Source organism: Cebidichthys violaceus, unplaced genomic scaffold (genome assembly GCF_023349555.1).
Source record: "Cebidichthys violaceus isolate CVI_PGR_0920_01 unplaced genomic scaffold, fCebVio1.0.p SCAF_152, whole genome shotgun sequence".
In the NCBI taxonomy this organism is placed as follows: Eukaryota; Metazoa; Chordata; class Actinopteri; order Perciformes; family Stichaeidae; genus Cebidichthys; species Cebidichthys violaceus.
The window spans coordinates 192,444-208,606 of record NW_027176321.1 but is presented as its reverse complement, the minus strand read 5'-3'; positions in this window follow the sequence as shown (position 1 = coordinate 208,606).

Sequence of the window (16,163 nt, the reverse complement as noted above, 5' to 3'; positions counted from 1 at the left end):
AAAATTACTTTTCAGTTTGATTAGGCTGATTGGAACGTTTTTAGCAACAGCCTTCCATACGTTGATGTTATTTTCCAGCAGGCTTGTAATTCAAGGCTGCAGGTTCCACAGGTTTAAATTCCTGTAGAGATTTCGTAGACCAGAAGTTCTCAGTCATATCTTTCATGATCCACTACTTAGTGTTTGGCTGGTATGAAAACTTGCACACTGTTAAGGCTATGGGGCATGATGGAGGACCATTGCGCTAGACTACTGTGAACATAAGTTATTCTCTCAACCAATGACAAACACAAATGACTCTCTCAAAGGCCCCCATTAAGGGATTTCTAGCCACTATAGATGATAACAAGACTATTTTCATAAAAGTTTTAGAAGTCTTTAAAGTTCATCCCACAGTCTTACAATTGATATTTTCTCAAGGTAATATAAACATGCATACATGTGAGATGTCTTTTTGTGATTCTCACTGGGGTTTCTTAAGTGTACATACGGTGATCTCAAGTTGTTGTTTGGCTTCAATGGTATTTGGACTTAAAATGTGAATATTAATAAAGTTGTTTTTGTTTGTTTGTTATAACATGAATTTTAAATACTATATCACCACTATATCAAACATTTCAATGTGTCCTTTCTCCTGGAGAAAGGCTCCGATCGAAGGATAGTACATCGATTATAGTCTAGGTTTGTAAATGTTTTCTATGATGAACATAATGTATTTCATTCAATTTACACACCAAACATTGAAGCAGGGAAACATGCTATCAGAGTGAACAGAAGCAAAATGTTTTAATCGTCTTGTTTAGTTGCCTAGATGTTTCCAAGAAAGGCTCTATGGGAAAAATAAACAGAATAAGATTTTGCTGCACTATCGTGGGGCCAGAAGATTGTAATGTTGCACCTCCAATATTCACTGTTATGATCGTCATGAGCTCTTTTTCCAGCCTGCGCCGAAAGATGGCCAACGACTCTGGGGCTCTGGCAAGTAGTGAGTTGCAGTAGTCCAGGCGGGAGATGACACAACCAGGATGAGCACCTGCGCCGTCTCGTCAGTGAGGAAGGGACGAATCCTCCTGATGTTGTAGAGCAGGAATCGGCAGGAGCGTGTAACCGATGCAATGTTTGCTGAGAATGACAGTTGGTCATCCAGGGTCACACCCAGATTCCTCGCAGTCCGAGTCGGCGTCACCACGGTATCATCAATGGCGATGGACAGGTATGAAGGCAAATCACTGTCAAAATCCGAGAGCGCAAATGAGATCTACGTGCGTATTTTACTTTGACGAGCGCTTTTACGTCACTCCGCTCGCGAAATTCCCTCTCGCGCGCGCTCGCGAAATTCCCTCTCGCGCGCTCGCGAAACTTTACTCTGCTCGCTCGCTCGCAGTTTTTCTTTTTGACAGTAAGTGGGCGGACCCAGCCTCCGTTGTATCTCTACATCTAATTGGTTACAATCCTCGTTTTTGGATAGACCGGTGTTACGGTTTAACTAGGGACCCTGTTAACTGGCGACCTTCAGCCGAATGCATCTGTTGTTGTCGTAGTTACGACAGCTGTTGCAAATAGGCAGATAACACGTAGCTGTCCTCGTGAATGCCGCATTGTTTAGTTTTGCATTACATTGTCAAACCTTCTCATTTACAGTCTTTGGTCAAAACATACCGGATTCCACGTTGGAGAGTCGTTTGAGAAAACGAGTCCACTCGAGTTTGAAACGTCGTGTGTTGTTTGTGTTGAAACAGGAAGAGAGCATGTTGCTCTTCCTTTGAAATAATAAAGTTGGTAAAAAAACACAAACGTCTTTGGAGCCTTGTTTTGTGCAAACATGTGTCACGTAGAAGAACTCTGTAGCACAGTTAAAAGAAGACAAATATATATAAATAAATTATATTTACGGGATTCGAACTCATATCATTGTGTGGGGAAAGAAGTCAGTAGTCAGAAGCACTACCACTACAACACCATTGACGTACTGTGTTATGTAGACTAAACTTAAACAACGTACAACACAGTCGCTCCTCAGAGCAGAGGGCTGCCAGATCAACTTGTGACCACACTGCGCGTTTAACATGGAGCACTTAAGTGTACTTAAGAGGAATGTTAAGGATATAGCTGGTTTCCGAAACAAATGGGCGCCTTTTTAAAATCTAACAATTCAAAACGTCTTTGTATCGCTGCAAATTAATAAGATAAATGTTTGTGATGTTGTCATGAGGTGAAAATACACAACGTGGACATAACGCATCAAAGCAAACAAGAAAAGCCATACAATGAAGAATTTAACCAGCCAAGAACACAGATATGTCAAACAGTTGAGTTATTTTGAATTTAATAAGTAAAATACATAATCACATTTAATTTGACTCACATAGCATCACACTATGTAATACATGATGGGACTATTTGTGTCCAGCTTATTGACCAGGTTGAATGGTCATCCTTAAAACTGTATATTGTGTGGAAAGCCGATGACCTCTCTCTAAACCTTGGCTCGGTTCCTTCTTGAGTGTGCCCACCATATTACATATTGTGATGCTATGTGGCTTTGCTCTGCTCTGAAGTACACGGCAGAGTGCTCCATGGTAAACGCGCAGTGTGGTCACAAGTTGATCTGGCAGCCCTCTGCTCTGAGGAGCGACTGTTATATGTTGTTTAAGTTTAGTTTACACTATAACACAGTATGTTGATGGTGGTGTAGTGGTAGTGCTTCTCTCTACTGACTTCATTCTCCTCACAATGATATGAGTTTGAATCCTATTTATTTATATATATTTGTCTTCTTTTAACTGTGCTACAGAGTTCTTCTACGTGACACATGTTTGCACAAAACAGGCTCCAAAGACGTTTGTGTTTTTTTTACCAACTTTATTATTTCAAAGGAAGAGCAACATGCTCTCTTCCTGTTTCAACACAAACAACACGCAACGTTTCAAACTCGAGTGGACTCGTTTTCTCAAACGACTCTCCAACGTGGAATCCGGTATGTTTTGACCAAAGACTGTAAATGAGAAGGTTTGACAATGTAATGCAAAACTAAACAATGCGGCATTCACGAGGACAGCTACGTGTTATCTGCCTATTTGCAACAGCTGTCGTAACTACGACAACAACAGACCATTCGGCTGAAGGTCGCCAGTTAACAGGGCCCCTAGTTAAACCGTAACATCGGATATCACTGTGACACAAACTCAGATTTTCAGATTGCACTACCCGTGCAGTAATAATGTACATCTTACTGCACGGGTACTTTTACTTTCTGCACTTAAAATACATTTTGCTGATAATAACATACTTGACTAAGGTTTTGAATGCAGGTATTTACTCGTAATGGATTGTTTCATCAGTATTAGTACGTTTACTGCAGTGAAGGATCTGAATACTTTTTCATCCACTAATTATTTGTCAGTGATTTAAGTTGGGCAAACAGTTAATATAGAAACAGTGGTCCCTATTTTTGGCTACAGATCCTTGAGCGGGTCCAAATTGTTGCTCATATTATATACAACTACATTATATCTCTTCTGTAAACACACCAGTATGATTAAATATAATCACATCATGTTTTAATCAATTAAGATCAAAGAGCTTCTTTGAGCTGTTTGTCACAAGAGGTATGACTGTCAAACACACATTGTCTGTAATAGAATGATGAGTGAATTTAAATCAATCTGAGCAACTTGACTCCATTTACAAGAGAAACACATTTTTAATTATTGTATTTCAAAACGCTATTAACATAATTTGTATTTCATCAGCCTCTAGAGTCTGAAAAGTTTACAAAACCTGGCAGACAAATGTAGAACATTCTGAGTAGTGGAGTAGTGTTTAGTGGCGGATTGAAAACCACCTCTAACAGACCTAGCGACGAGGATTTTAACCAATTAGATGACTGCACACCAGTCAGAAAACAGCCAACACCTGTTTTCGTACTGCAGACGGGTAGATGGTGCCCTGGCATTCAGGATAGTTCTTCTGACTGGTTCTATGCAGCCAGTCAGCAGCCGGTCGGGCCCTCCAGCGGCCAGACCCATAGTTGGAGGCGGCTGGGATCGGGATGCCAAATCCAACCTCCTAGTTACGACAGGAGGTCCCTCCTGTCAGGGAGGCGCCAGGGTGTCCTGCAGCAGAGTCTGTGCAGTAGGGAGAACCAAGTCCTGGCTGGCCACAGGGTATGAAGGTAGATTTGCGTCTTTATTACGCAAACAAAAAAATATGTTTTGAAAGCAAATTTCTCGCACTGCAATCAAAAATCAAGTTTGTAAGTGAAAATATAGAAACTGAGAATAAATTATTTGTTAGTTTTGCTTATGAAACTAATTTTTGTTTGCAAAACAAAAACCTTTGCTTTCAAAACGAAAAGCTACGGTTTCAAAACCAAAACCAAAACGTAAAGCTACGAGTTGAGTTTGGATGTAGTGGGCGGGGCATACGCTGCTGAATGAGCCAGGAGTTTCTATTGGTGGGTTCGACTTGGATCCCGGCATCTACTTCCACTGTAGAGGTTACTGTGATGAGCGACATGGAGGTAAGTTGACATTATATTACTCTGTTTTGTCACAATTATTTTAAATATGGCAGCACTTCACTTTGTTTTCATGTTGTTAGTGTCGTGGACTCTCTTTTTTTAAAGAACGACATGACGTGTTGTTGACATGAAGTTGACATGAAGCCTCACTTTCTGCGTGCATTTAACGTTAGTTACATGCTAACTTTACATGCACCTGAGGCGTGACTGTTAGCTAAGGTTAGCTACGCATGTATGACACAATTTAAAATAAATCCTATGAGCTTGGTTCTCTCCGACCGAAGTAGGTACAGTTGACGAGGTTACAACCATGTTAACTGTCTTGTATTAAACTTGATGAAGATAAGCTAAAGTTGAAATGAGCCATTAAATCCTTAAAACTATTAACTAGCTAGCTAAAGACACCTCTGGTCGCGAGACTTAAATAAATAATAAATAAATACATTATTGTCTCATTTGATATTAACCACAATCACCTTAAATTAGCATTGGTTGCTATCATTAGCCGTTTTCTCCTGCATTCGATATGATTGGCAGAGACACTGGGGTATTTCTTTACTATGATCTACTTCAGATAGTCGAAAATGACAATATTTTTGCAGTAAATACCAACATTAAGGTTAATTTACAGAGGCAGGGTCTTATGAATGGTGCTATGACTACCTTTTCTCTGGGAACCTTTCATCTAAGGGTGCCCATGACTCTACTTTATCGTCATTAATAACAATGGTAAGTTGAATTTTTTTGCAAAATATAGACATAGATTAATTTTATCACAACACAATGTTTTAATTACTTGTTTATATAATGCCCAAAACAGTTAATATTGTATTAAGTCACTTTACAGGATGAATGACGCAAGAATTTCATGCTTGTCTATTCAGCTGTAAACCATGGACTGTGGTATCCTGGGAAATGGTATGCTGTGTTGTGAATGCAAAGCATTAAAGTACAATTGAATCTTTTTGGTATGATTATTTAAGATTGAAGATGCTTCTGACATGACTGCTCACATCCAAGACATTCTGGATTGTGGCTACACTGGCAAAGTTGACATGGAGCATAAAGAGAACATATTAAGGTATTCACACAATATCAAATATTACTGCTGATGTAACACATTGTAGTGTGGCCTCAGATTATCATAGGCCTTGTGTGGTTTATTTTTTCTTTAAAAAAAAATAAACCACACAAAATAAACCACGTAAAGTCTTAACTACTACACCTGGACAGCTTGACTTGGAGATTATTTCCCTTTCCTTAAAATATTTTTTTCTGTATTCAGGGCGATTCGACTTCATGTGAAGACTAAACGCATGCCCATGCTTCAGCAATTGCGTGAGGGCCTGAAAGTATATGACCTCATCAAAATGATGCAGACAAAGCCAGAAGAGTGCCGCAGTCTCTTCATCTCCAGAGACGACGACTCAGTATGCACGAGTATTGCTTTGAGTGTTTACTAGTTGTTCTACATAGTATTTCCATAACGTCCTTTCTGCTTCTTAACTAGCTCAGTTTTGAGGAATCTCATTGAGTATCACTATGTTTGAAATGTAGGTGGACTCACATTACATCACGTCCCATCTGGCCCCGGAGTTGAGTGTAAGCGGTTCAAGTAAGCAAGTGAAGGAATCAAAAATCTTGGAGCACTTCCAAGATTTCCTTCTAGAACTTGACGGTATGTCCAACCATTCATTTAAAATTATTATTTGTGATTGAAAGTTTAGATTTCCACCCTAATTCTATACCATATAACTGTCTTAATGAGCATAATATTGAACTGTTTGCATATAAAATGACTGGAGAGATTTATTCTGGTCTACACTATGCATTTCTCTTCAAGATGCACAACCTGATGGCGATGCTGCAGTAGAGGCTTTGACTGTATCCTCAGTCATGCAGTGGATGACCGGTCAAGCTCACAGACATCTGCTTTTGGAAGATCGGCAAACATTCAAACTCACAGTGAAATTTGATCATTGGTGTTAGAACGCCATGCCTAACCACACTGTATGTTACCCAAGTGTCAGTGCTTGCACACAGACACCATCACATTCCCAGTAGCACACATTACAGATTATGAATCCTTTAAAACACTCCTGCAAACTGCCATTAAGTACGGTGCAGGGTTTGATAGAGTGTGATAAATGTGTTAAATAGTGTTGGCAAGAGCATGGTTCTGGTTCATAATGTGTTTCACTTGTGCTTATTCTTTATGTTTTCTATTCTTTAGTGAAACAAACAAACAAAATGTTCCAGAATCATTTTGTACTGCAGCTCTTTATGCCACCTTGTTATAACGTGAGTGAGCAAAATAAACACACAGAAGTATCTATTTACTGTGCTTTATTTGTGATTAGTTAAAAGTGCATACTTGTTTTAGATTCCTCACATGAGATGTGCATCAAGTATATCATTGGGAAACTTCATCCAAAAAATGAGGCCAGTTGAAGGACATGCATATAGATGTCCCGTCGAAAGGAGAGGAATCGACGGTGGGACCTTCAGCTGACGAGGGGCACCTCTGCTACAGTGACCCCATGCTCTGGATCAGCACCGTCAGGTTCCTCATCCTGCAAGTGTTCTGCTTGCAGGATCTGAGATGGACCAAACACATACATTAATTACAATTATAGCCATTGCCTCATTTTTTCACATACTGTAGACGATCTAACGTTAATATTTATTAATTTAGGTTAGAGTGATATTTTGGGAACCTTTTATTGTTAAATGTTTCGTACTTGTTAGCAGGAACCCCAAAATTAATGTTTTTGTGTTAATCAATGTAACTCATTTAATAGGTTTATTTACAATTGCATATAAGAAGAACCTATGAATAAAAATAATAACAGTTGTAACACATGTATGTTCATTTCCATGTGAGACATGTATGTGATCTAAAATACGCTGATTTAAAGTATTTTCCCAGAGCCTGCTATCATAATTGGCAATTTATCCACTATCATGTATGTGTGTGTACTGCACAGCTTCCACCACCAGGTGGTGTGTTTGAGCAAATAAAGGGACGTTTCAAGCAGAAGTGGCAGAAGAAGTAAAAGTTTTCTTCGGTGTCTGTCCAGTGTAGTCATAAGAAGTCGCATGTTGTTTTAGTGGTGTCGTCAACTGTACCTACCTCAGTCGGAGAGAACCAAGCTCATAGGATTTATTTTAAATTGTGTCATACATGCGTAGCTAACCTTAGCTAACAGTCACGCCCCAGGTGCATGTAAAGTTAGCATGTAACTAACGTTAAATGCACGCAGAAAGTGAGGCTTCATGTCAACAACACGTCATGTCGTTCTTTAAAAAAAGAGAGTCCACGACACTAACAACATGAAAACAAAGTGAAGTGCTGCCATATTTAAAATAATTGTGACAAAACAGAGCAATATAATGTCAACTTACCTCCATGCCGCTCATCACAGTAACCTCTACAGTGGAAGTAGATGCCGGGATCCAAGTCAAACCCACCAATAGAAACTCCTGGCTCATTCAGCAGCGTATGCCCCGCCCACTACGTCCAAACTCAACTCGTAGCTTTACGTTTTGGTTTTGAAAGCAAAGGTTTTCGTTTTGAAAGCAAAGGTTGTTTTTTTTTTTAAAGCAAACATTTTTTTTTAAAGCAAAGGTTTTTGTTTTGCAACCAAAAATTATAGTTTCATAAGCAAAACTAACAATAATTTATTCTCAGTTTATATATATTCACTTACAAATTTGATTTTTGATTGCAGTGCGAGAAATTTGCTTTCGAAACATATTTTTGTTTGCGTAATAAAGACACAAATCTACCTTCATACAGGGGGGTCACTAGCAAGAGTCTGTGGCCCTGTTGGAGAACTCTGAGAAGTGTTGGCAAGATCAGAGGGAACGGTGGAAAGGCATAAAGAAGCTTTTCTGGCCACGTGTGAGCCAGGGCATTCTGACCCAGAGGACTGGTCCTCTCCGTCAGGGAGAACCAGTGGGGACAGTGGGTTGACGTCTCTGCCCTACCGAAGAAACCCTAGATGTTCTGTACCACGTCTGGATGAAGCCGCCACTCCCCCGGTGGAGGCTTGTGACGGGACAGGAAATCTGCGACCTGGTTCCACTCTCCTGGCAGGTACATTGCCCAAAGGCTGGTAAGGCGAGGGGCAGCCCAAGTCAGAAGGGCACGGGATACCCGTAGTAACTTTAGGGATCTGGTACCCCCTTGATGGTTTATGCAGAACACAACAGAGGTGTTGTCCGACCGGACAAGCACATGCTTTCCCCTCAAGTTTGGCAGAAAATGTTTGAGCGCTAGGTGCACAGCCCGTAGCTCTAGAACATTGACATGCTCCATGCGGTCTTGAGCAGACCACTGCCCCCGAGCAGTCCTGTTTTGCCACACTGCACCCCATCCTGAGAGGCAGGCATCTGTTGTGACCACCTCTCGGCGGAATGGGACCGAGCCCATGGGGACACCGTTTGCAAGATATGCTCTCTCCCTCCATGGGGATAGAGCGAGTAGGCACTGTTTTGCTACTACTATTGCCCTGTGTCTGTGCCACTTGAAGGTTGTTCAGCCATCTCTGCAGGGGGCGCAGTGACAGCAAACCTAAGGGAATGACAGCTGAGGCAGCTGTCAGTTTGCCCAATAGGCAGAGAAAAAGAATAAACCGCCTGCCCCCTCGGAAGGAGGAGAGACTGTGGAGGATGTCGTCCACACGCTGGGGTGACGAACAGGCACTCATAGTGGCTGCATCCAGGGCCACACCAATGAAGGTTATGCTCTGGGAAGGGGTCAGGGAGCTCTTCTCCATGTTCACCCATGTTCGCCTCCTCTCGGTGGGCCACGTGAGAGAGGAGGCGAGCAGTGTCCTGTGCTGCCTGAAGACAGGATGGTGCACAGATCAGCCAATCGTCCAAGTACGGCAGTATTTTCATGCCCTGTGATTGCAGGGGGGAAAGGGCAGCAGCAACGCACCTTGTGAACACCCATGGGGAGAGGGAGAGTCCGAAAGGGAGCACCCTGAACTGGAAGTGACGGCCTTGAAAGGCGAAACGCAGAAACTGAAGCATGAGCTGCCCAGTAGCTGATCTGCTGCTGAGAGAAAAAAACAACGGCCGGCCCGGAGACATCATCTCCTGGCCCCCCTGCCTCTGGAGGCTTTGGGGGGGCGACTGTTAGTCCCCGAGTTTGGAGGTTGTCTGGGGGGGACGTAAGTAGGGTTGTCTGGGTAGCGGGCCGGCCTCCCAGCGGGACGCTGAGGCCTGTGACGGCTACTGGTGTGAGCTGGGGGCTGAGCACGGCCTCGGGGGGCAGAAGTGGGACCCCTAGGTCTGCGGGGTGCGGGCACGTCTCTGCGAAGACCAGAGAACTGCTGCCTGGTCTGGCTAGCCTCAATGGTCCGCTGAAGCGCCTGTATAGCAGATGCCCCGAACAGCTCACCAGGTTCCACTGAGACAGTACGGAGGGTCCTCCTACATGTCTCCAACAGGGGAGACTGCGCTAGCCAAACCTGGCGACGAGTCTGGACCATGGTGGACATCAGACGTCCAAGTTCCCTCGACATGAGCGCAAATGCCTGCAGTGAAGCATCACTGAGGCTGGTAGCGGAAGCGTCGAAAGTAGCCTGCTGCAGAGAAGCTGAGAGGGCAAGCATGAGGCGGGAGAGGGAGTTGCCGATACGGCCCATGCGCGCTGCTGTGTCATAAGCCCTGGATAGCAGGTCATCTGTGACCCGACATTGGGGTCGAGGGCACCTGGCATCGGGCATCAGGGTCTCCTCAGGGGCGACTATGAGGGCCGCAATAGTCGGCTCAACGGCTGGCATATGGGCAAGGCCAAATTTTGCCGCGTCCTACATGGCCACCAGGGTTCGTCCATCCGATGTAAGACGGGACAGAAGGTTCCTCCCTTCTTCGGAGGGAGGAACAGAGAAGGTGGTGGGGGCGGGAACGCCCCTGAAGAAGGCACTCGCAGGCGGAGGTTCCGGCTGCTGTGTATCTAACTGCAGGCGTGCCATGCGAATGACAGACCCCATGGAGCTATCGACTGCCCCCTCTGAAGAACTCTGAGTTGAGGAATGGGAGCCAGGCCCAGAAGCATGGGAGGGCCGCCCTTCAGCAAGTTAAACCCAAAATAAATTAATTTACTTATCTTTTCCATTCAGTCAAAATAGAAGCACATATGATTGGGATTTCAGAGAGAGAGAGGGAGACACAGAGAGGCTCAGCAACAGCAGTAATAGCACAACAGCTTTAATAAAATATATATTGGACTAATAACAAACAATAATAGTAATAATGGCGGTGAATATAGTATAATGATAATACAAATAATAACAGTAATAGCAGAGATAATAGAGATATGTCTGCTACTGCTACTAATAACAGCATCACTGGATACAATCGAATGATAATAACAGTAATAGCAGTAATGATAATAATGATAGCAGTGGGTGTCAAGCAGGGCCATGACAGCAGGCCCAATAACAATCTAGGTGTAGCCACGATCCATGGAAACCTGCAAGACCTGAAAGCACAGAGACTCCAGGGGAGAAGCCAAGTTACTAATGTCCATTAATGGGACATTACTGTATACAGAAGGAGAGCGAGAGGAGGAGAGGGGAGCTCAGTGTATCACAGGAAGTCCTCTAGCAGTCTAGGCCTATAGTAGCTTATGGGCTGGTCCAAGGCAAACCTGAGCCATCCCACAAACCTGAGCCATCCTTAACTATAAACCTGAGCCAGCCCTAACTACAAACCTGAGCCAGCCCTAACTATAAACCTGAGCCAGCCCTAACTATAAACCTGAGCCAGCCCTAACTATAAACCTGAACCAGCCCTAACTATAAACCTGAACCAGCCCTAAATATAAACCTGAACCAGCCCTAACTATAAACCTGAGCCAGCCCTAACTATAAACCTGAGCCAGCCCTAACTATAACCCTGAACCAGCCCTAACTATAAACCTGAACCAGCCCTAAATATAAATCTGAACCAGCCCTAACTATAAACCTGAGCCAGCCCTAACAATAAACCTGAGCCAGCCCTCACTATAAACCTGACCCAGCCCTCACTATAAACCTGAGCCAGCCCTAATTACGAGAGCTATCAAAAAAGAAAGTCTCAGGTGGACTCTTTCATGTGCTTGTAATATTGGCTAACATGTTAACAATTTAAAAACAATGTAGAATATAGATCAATTATAAAAGGGTCAAATTAGGAGGTTTTAATTTTTTTTCACGAATGTATACAATGTGTGTGTTGCATTAAGCAGACTCTCAGCATGTGAACACATCTGTATGATCCTCCTTATAAGATGTCCATGATAGAAAACGAATGAGGCTCTGACTCGAGGGGAAGAGGTTCCATCAGCCCCGCTACCAGGGCTTCTAGTTCATTGGCCAAATCCATGTGTTCTGAATCCGCTGGTGCAGCGGGGGACTCCATCCATGGGATCACTGGTATAGATTCCGGCCTGAAGGCGTCATTGTTATCCAGCAGGTGAGTGAAGCTGGTGTGTGTGAGAGGAGCCTCCACCACGCCTGTGTACACTGAGGTCACCTGCTGGGTGATCTCTCCAGATGTAGATGCTGCAGTACAAACAAACAAAGCACTGATCAATCCTCTCAGACTTGGTAACACATGGTAAAAGCTTCTTCTTCTATGTATTTTGACTATATATGATCTATCATAGTCCAATATAATCCTGTCATGGAGTTTTCATCCCATTTCATATGAAAACAAGCTGTGATCCTCAGAAATATTTTCTTACCTACAGCAATGTTGGTGGCCTGCCTCCTGACCCTCTTTCTCTTTACTCCCTACACAAAAACAAACACGTTAGACTTTCCATCTGACATGAGCTGCTAAAAACAAGAGTCTTTCAGTGACTTTGTTTCATAAGCTCTAGCATTCTGGTGTTAACATGAGTTGTACATACGTAATTGGTATTGTTTGACCATTCAGGGTGGCGCTGAGCATGTACACGTCTCTCTATGTCTGCCTGTTGGTGGTATTTCTCCTGCTCTTCATTGGACAGAGACTTCCACTGTGGAAAGAGGACAACATTAATGAGTTATTATTATATAGTTATTATAATATGAGACAATAACTGAAAATCATCAAAAGTTGCTGTCCAGATGTGAAGATTTAGAGTTAGAGGAAAGACTTCTCTTGGACACTGATCAATAAAGAATAAGCACATCTGAAGAATCTTTTACCAAACTGTCATGAAGGTTGTGTAACATTGAGTGTCTCACAGAGCAAACACACTTACCTTCTGTCCCAGGATGGTGTTGACAGCTGCCATCCCGCCTGTGTTCATTTCAGCCACAAAGTTTGGCCTCTGCTCCTTCATGAACAGCATGAAGGGGTTTAGCGGCATCTTGACGTACGGCTCATCACGCTTTCTCTTTCTGTGGGAGTACAGAACAAAAACAGAAGCATTTCAGGAAGGAACTGTTGAGAGATCGTAGAAAAGTATGAAAGTATAAAAGTATAACTGTTATAACCTGTAAACCTTTTCAATCAACGTATAACCATTGAACCTATAAACCTTTTTACTTTTTGATAGAAATGATTAAACCTATAACTTGCTTTACTTTTTGATAGATGTGATGAACCATATAAACTGTATATGTGTCTTTATTAGAATAGTCACTCTAAAACGTATGCTTCCTCTTGTGAACAGGATCAAACCAGTTACATTCTGTGTTAGCTCTAAAAGAGGGGAGAACTTGTGTGTGAGTTACTCATTAGCCTGAAGGAGGTGGAGCTTTTTAGCAGCATAAAAAGGAGCAGAGAATCTGTGAGTTTGGGCTTTTTTCCCCCAACTGGACTTAGGGGTCTTACCCCCTTAGAAAGTGACTGGATTATTCCTCATAGCAAAATCAGTGAGAACTGATAAAGAGGAAAACTCAGTATAGAAGGAGTGTTAGACTTATTTCTTGTACCACAGAAACTGTTTCATTGACTTGAAATTGTTGTATGAGATTGTTGTGAGAAAAACCTAAATAAAAATCCGGCCTTACATTTTGTAAGAGACTGAAACCAAACAACGTATTCTGGTCCTTTAAAACAATTTAACCCTCTTCCCCTGTCCGTTGATGGTGTGATCAGAAGTGACGACTGAAGCATGCAGAGGAGCTTAAGGTAAGTACCCTGAGTGAAGACTTGGCAGTGTTAGTCATAAAATGGTGAGAATGTCCACAATAGGCAATAGTAAAGTACAGACGAAGTACATAACTATTACATACGGGGTGCTAGGGTTGCATCCCATTGAGAACGCCTAGGGCTTTAGCCGTAAAAGAATTTCAAGAAGACAATTAATCCGAAATCCTAACGATTTAGCTACGGGGTGAGATAAAAGGCTGAAGGTATTGTTCCAGCGCCTCAAAAAGGAACGTATATCCTTGCAGGTGGGACAGCCGACGGAGTGACCACCGTGTTAGGTGCGAACGACTTCCCCGCCTAGAAACGGGGCAGGCGCCGCTCACGCTTCAGAACTCTAAAGTGAGCAGAATAATACAAGACATGGGTGAAATGTTGATTATTATAATATTCATGCAGGAATTTTGGTAGACAAATAACAGACACTTGTGGGAAGTAGTCATGGGGAGGAGTGTTTACAGTTCGATGGGCTGAGGATTGCATCGCTGCTGTTAGCAGATGATGTGGTCCTGATGTCTTCATCGGGCTGTGACCTCCAGCACTCACTGGATCAGTTCGCAGCCGAGTGTGAAGCGGTTGGGATGAGGATCAGCACCTCTAAATCTGAGGCCATGGTTCTCAGCAGGAAACCGGTGGATTGCCCACTCCGGGTAGGGAATGATTCCTTACCCCAAGTGAAGGAGTTCAAGAACCTCGGGGTCTTGTTCGTGAGTGAGGGAACAATGGAACGTGAGATTGGCCGGAGAATTGGAGCAGCTGGGGCGGTATTGCAGTCGCTTTACCGCACCGTTGTGACGAAAAGAGAGTTGAGCCGCAAGGCAAAGCTCTCTATCTACCGGGCAATCTTCGTTCCTACCCTCACCTATGGTCATGTGGACTGGGTCATGACCGAAAGAATTAGATCGCGGGTACAAGCAGCCGAAATAGGTTTCCTCAGGAGGGTGGCTGGCATCTCCCTTAGAGATAGGGTGAGAAGTTCGGTCATCCGTGAGGGACTCGGAGTAGAGCCGCTGCTCCTTAGCATGAAACGGAGCCAGTTGAGGTGGTTCGGGCATCTGGTGAGGATGCCACCTGGGCGCCTCCCTAGGGAAGTGTTCCAGGCACGACCAGCAGGGAGGAGACCCCGAGGGAGGCCCAGGACCAGGTGGAGGGACTATATCTCCAAACTGGCCTGGGAGCGCCTCGGGATCCCCCAGTCAGAGATGGCTGATGTGGCCCGGGAAAGGGAAGTTTGGGGTCCCCTGCTGGAGCTGTTGCCCCTGCAACCCGATCCCGGATAAGCGGTCGAAGATGAGATGAGATGAGATAACAGACACTTCAATCAAACAACAGCTGCAAAAAGGTGAATGTGGTTTGTTTATGAGTTGGTGTCCACTGCCAAAGATCATGAGCCAGTCAAGACCAAAGCGGCAGAGCTTACTTTGTGTTCACGATGTCCGGAGGAGGAGCAGCCGGATGGAAAGCAGAGAAACTATTTTCAGGAAGCTCGTACAGAACTTGTCCTTTCCTACACAGATAAAGAGAGACAGAGATACTTTAGTTCATAGAAAGATTGTGTTTGAAGATAGAAACAGAAGCTCACTATCTATGTACACTTGTGTGTGTTTGTTTGCATTCATGTGTGTGTTACTTACAGGACTCCAAAAATTGGCATGCTCTGGATCAGCTCTTGCAACACAGGAAAATTGTTGTACTGGAGACACAAACACACACAGACCAGCTGGTTAGAGAAGCTGCAATAGTGTCACTTGTCTATCAGGCGACATCACTACAAGAACATCTGGACAATCTTACTGGTTTACTGATCGAATTAAGCTAACAAGGAGCACTCTTGGGTTAATACTTCTGAATTATGACTAATAGGCAGTTATTGAGCTTATTGATGAGCAGTTGTACAACTCATTACATTCAACATCACGTAAGATAACAAAGTGTACTTATGTTAAAATAATTTCTGTCCTTCTGTCCTAATGCATCCACCATTGATGCCAGGGCTTCTACTAATCATTACTTCCATTATTGATTCATTGACTAACCGTTTGGGCTTTAAATTTCACTAAATAGTCCAAAAAATGTCCATCACAATATCTTAAACAATGTAAGTCCCCAAAATATTCACAAAGCTAATATTCACATTTGAAAAACTGAAACCATTTATATATAGTTATTGTTGTTTAAAAAATGAAATTATTTGATTATCAAAATATTTGCAGATTGACTTATAGTTAATGGACTAATCCTTTCAGCTCTGACTGAGGCTGATCTTTTCTGATGCAGGTGTTGATGAAACTCTTCTGATATCTCTCCCTAACCTCTTCTTGGTATCTCACCTGTCCCTGGCTATAGGAACCTGCCTGATTGTAGAGGGGACCTGGCTGTATGAGGTTGAGTTCTTGGTGGACGATGGGAGCAGCTGGTCCAACATTCATTCTCTGAAGAGCCATTGGTGTATTTAGCTGGTCAAATGTGTGTGGGGCTGCTCCCAGGGGGGTGCACCCATCCA